This window comes from Acipenser ruthenus, chromosome 1 (assembly GCF_902713425.1).
Source record: "Acipenser ruthenus chromosome 1, fAciRut3.2 maternal haplotype, whole genome shotgun sequence".
NCBI lineage: Eukaryota > Metazoa > Chordata > Actinopteri > Acipenseriformes > Acipenseridae > Acipenser > Acipenser ruthenus.
Window position 1 is genome coordinate 20,553,870 of NC_081189.1, and position 4,922 is coordinate 20,558,791.

Genomic DNA, 4,922 nt, shown 5'->3' on the forward strand with positions numbered 1-4,922 from the left:
TTTTTATCAAAAAGGCCTGTTGATTGAAATGCTCGGAAATGGTCTTTATGTTTTAGCAGAATATTTGGTTATGTAATTAAACTGTATCCTCTTCACTGGCAATTAATAAGAAATGTCAGTCAGAATGCAGGTGTTGTTGTTAATGAATGCTAATTATTATTATTATTTATTTCTTATGAGACATCCTTATCCAGGACGACTTACAATTGTTACAAGATATCACATTATTTTTACATACAATTACATTATTTTTACAAATTATTTTTACATACAATTACCCATTTATACAGTTGGGTTTTTACTGGAGCATTCTAGGTAAAGTACCTTTCTCAAGGGTACAGCAGCAGTGTCCCCCACCTGGGATTGAACCTACGACCCTCTGGTCAAGAGTCCAGAGCCCTAAACACTACTCCACACTGCTGCCCTAATTAGGACATTCTTCTCTGCCAGTGATTGACATTGGTAAACTTAACATCAGGAATTCTAATTACATAACGTAAGCGCATAATATTAAAAAGCCGAGACGCTTCACTACAAATCACATGATGAACCACATACATGCTGGGGCAGGTGGTGAGTTTATGTTTACATTCTAGGTCAAATTAGTTATTTCTACTGGATAAGTAGCAGGTGTCTGCATTTAGTAACAAGAAATCTGTGAGCCACACAAGCCCCTGTCACTTACTTTATAATTTCCAGGGTGCAATCGTATACATCAGCAGTGGAAGCAGCTCGCTCTCAGGTTCTCACTTGTATCATCTCCATGACATTCATGTTTCTCTTCTGACATTTAGGATTGTTAGATCAATCGGTAATCTCACAGTTTTATGGAAACCAAAAAATAACAGTCATCATAATGCATTAGATATAAGAATGCTTTGGCATTTTTTGCCGAATAAATCAACAACCTGCTAGTCAACAGCCCTGGTTATGCAATAAAGCAACTAATCATAACAGCAATACTTTACAAATGAAAGGTGATGCACTATCCACAGCTTCTCATCGCAGCTCTGAGAGCATGCTTTACATAAAGAAATCAGGAAAGGACACTGGCTGTTTGGGGCTGTACTGACAGGTGGCAAAAGGGGTGTTTTTCTGTTCATGTTTTGTTTTAGTTCTCATTCAAACAATAATAACATCTTTGCAAGTGTTCTCTGCACATCATAGCGCATCACTGGACTTCACCTGTGTCAATCACACACCTGTTTCTGCTGCCTCCAATTAAGGATTGCTATGGAGTCATTCGCCCCTGCCGGTGTGATCGGCAGCGTGTGCCGCAATCGTGCAAGAATATCGGGAAAGGACACAGGCTGTTTTGGGGCTGTTTCTGTGTTGTTATGTGTTGTGTTATTTTATTACTTAGTTAGTTGTGCATTTTAAATGTTTATAATTCTTCATTTGCTTTTATACTGTATGTCTGCAGTGTCTTTTTATCAGCCATTTCTCTCTGTATCCTTATAATCAAAATGGCCATCATATTAGCAATGTGTTCATGTGAATGTTAGTTTAATTTAATATATGTTTTTTTTTATATATATATATAACTGGGAAAATATTTATTTTATTTGATCTAAATATATATTTTTTGTATAGTATATAGTCATTACAGAATTATGGATGTGTGGGTGTTTCTGATTGGGTGTGTGATGAGATTGGAGTGATGATGCTGTTTTTGGGGGTTTGAGGTTGCTGCTGTCTTGGGTTATTTATCTGATGCGTGATCATATTCCCTTCTGTAAATGTTTTCTTTTTCCGTTTTTGTGTTTGTCCAGGGACTGCTAATGAAAATGAGCTCATAGTGAAATCTGGTTGCAATACATCTTATGACATGTCATAAATGTTAAAAACGGTACGTTGTCCCTGTCAAATAAACACATAAACAAATAAGAACATAATAAATGTTGCGCATGAGAGGAGGTCCTTTTCCTAGCTGGTTGATGCCACTTTGTCTTATCGATTTGTTTCACTACCACTCTCTGTGTAAAAAAAAGTGTCCCCTACTGCACCAGTCTGTTTCCAGTCAATTGTATTGTTTGGTCCAGGTCTCCGTGCTGTGCTTGAAATATTGGCTAATTAACTTTGCCAATTTTAAAAACTTCTATCAAGTCTCTCCTAACCCTCCTTTGTTCAAGGCAAACAGGTTCAGTTCACTTCATAACTCATTCCTTTTATACCTAGGGTTATGCTTGACCAATGCCAAAATTTCCTTTTTGTCATGCAGGGACCAGAATTCAACACAGTATTCTCAAGTGCGTTGTTCAACCCCATCATAAACTTCCTTGAGTTGTACACTTTTGACTATGTGACCAAGCGTTTTGACCGCTACAAAACAAAGATCTTTCTTGTGGCTAGCCGGTTCTATGCCTTTACCTCCTATTTGGTATTTGAATCCTACTTGTATCTGACTGGCATGTAACACTTTACGTTTATTAACATTTCATTTACTAGTTCTGTTTGCAGTCTAAATTTGTTGGGGTTTACCACTCCTAATCTAAACATCCCTTGCCATTCAGACCTGGGTCACTCTCAAGCAAAGACTGACAAGTGTGCCTAATTGTGTGGAAATTTTGTGCTGTGGATCAATGTAAACCTGGGCTGTAGACAGAGACCACTAAACTCATTTAATTATGACACGTGAACCCAGGTCCCCAGAGGTGAAGGGCTGGAGAATAGCACATCATTGTATGTGTGTACTACAGGCTATTTTGAAGACTATATGTAATGTTTGACACACCAAAGGAAAACATTCTTCGTTCAGATTGCATATGGCTTTCTGATTATTTTATCTAACCATCTGCCTCTTTGCAGAGTGATTATAATTACACATTTCTGAATGTTTGCTTTACAAAGAAGCAGCATTACATAAAATGCACCATTATTGTTAAGAAAAATACTTTAGAAAATGTTCATTAACAGCAAAAAAAAATGTCTTATACATTTTAAGTTTACAGAGAAAATGACCTTTGGCAGATGGTCATTAGCATGTGGCTTTAAGAGGCCATCTGCCATGTAATTAAATATGAGTATTAAGGGACTTGACAGAAGTCCTTTTTTCATTGTCTGATTCCATTTCTATAATAATTTTGAAAAAAGTCATTATGAAACAACATGCTGCTTTCAGCAACAATGTGCTGCCGTTACTAATATGCAGTAAGAAAATCTCCGGACTACAGCAGTAGCAGTAGTGTTTAGCATACTTGATTTCACCCCAGCAGCTGGAAGTTGTCAAGCATACATGTTTCCGATTGCTGCAGGTCTTTTTCTAATTTCATTAAACTAACCTATGTCACCGGTACCACTTATACTAATGTGAAGAGGGTATCCATATCCACTACATTATTGATATCACTGTGCTGTTTCTCAGCAGGGAACAGAGAGTACAAGAAAATTGAAGTAACGTCAACAGAATAAGTTGAAGCACAACTCAATGACTTGGCAGACCATCCAAATGTTAAATTAACTGTACTGTACATACAGTATGTAGCATCCTGCTGTGCTGCCAGAAATTCAGCTATAATGTACCCAGCCAGAAACAGCTATACGGTAATTATAAATAATACAAATGTTCTGTATGATGCTTATTGCAACCATGCCAGAGCTTTTCTACAAGTGTTGGGGCCGAGGTCCGAGGGTGAGGGGGCAGCCGGGGGAAGCAACGGTTTTCAGAAATAAATGAAAATATTATTTTGAGAATACACTTTTATTTCAAACAAACACATCTCACGAACTTAAACTGTAAAATAAATACCACATTACAAAATGAATGTTTTCCCCCAATATCTTATATTTTATTTTTTCAGAAATGGGAATTTTCACAGGGAACTACATATTACATGGCAATGGGTACAATTATCGGAAAATATGAAATCCGCAATTACCGTGAAAAAAATTCAGCCTTAAGGGCTCCACACACCGGACACGATGTGATTTGTCATGTGATAAAATGGTATTTTCGTTGCGACACTACCTTTCACACCAGTGGAGACAGACTCGAACGATGTGATAGGCGACTCTCCTCTGCTTGTATCATCAGCTGGAAAAAATCACATGTATGATAATCCTGCTATACAGCTAATAAAAATGTAGAATACATAACAGCTTTTCAGAATACTTATTTCAGTAAATGAAACACACACCAGCTATATCCAGTTCCCTGGAAATGGACTGCCAGATGTTCTTCCTCATTGCCGTGTCTTTATAATTTCTGTGTCCTTTATTGTACAGCTCTGGGTATTTTGATACTGCAAGAATTATCTTTTCTTCTGCCATTGTTTACTGAAGGTGTGCAAGGGAAGCGGTTTCTCATTGGTCAGTTCCCCAGCTGTCATGTGACAAAATCACAAAAATAGACACCAATCCTATTTTTTTCGCATCACTTCAGTGATGCCCGTCGCATCGCAGGCAGTGTGAACAGCTTGATTAAAAATACATGTTTTCTTTTTTTTTGTCATGGTACGATGTGTCGTACGACACATTTGTTTGTCGCAGTGCATCTGGTGTGTAGAGGCCTTGTAACGGGGTGAAGTTCCAAGCCTACCCCCACCCACAATCACATCACCTTCCCATGAACCCGAAGACATTTAAAACGCAGCAAAACAGTCACTGGTAGCGTTCACAGGTATAAATGTTTCTTTTGCACTGGATACTGCAATCAAATTACAATGACAACTGTGCTCACCGACTAGCAGGTTGTAAATACACTGACAGACATAATAATCCTCTCTCTCTCCACAGACACAGCATTAAATAATCTCCAGCCACGCCTGCTCCTAACAGGATTAATTATTCAACAAACATTGGCACCTGGAATCATTTTATACAAAAATAAACTATTATTTATCATTCATACTTTTACAAAAAAAACACATATTTTACGTTAAACATGTTTCTTCTCATGTATACATATTATATTGTTTACTCAT

At 37.5% G+C, this 4,922-nt stretch overlaps 1 long non-coding RNA gene across 1 annotated transcript; it reads right to left on the reverse strand.

Annotated features, from left to right (window-relative positions):
* Window positions 1-3,681: 3,681 nt before the first annotated feature.
* Window positions 3,682-4,384, reverse strand: LOC131740213 (uncharacterized). The gene is made up of 2 exons (XR_009330843.1): window positions 4,137-4,384; window positions 3,682-4,033 (listed from the first exon to the last, which is right to left on the reverse strand). It is a non-coding gene; the product is annotated as an uncharacterized LOC131740213 (long non-coding RNA).
* Between the last annotated feature and the right edge of the window lie 538 nt (window positions 4,385-4,922).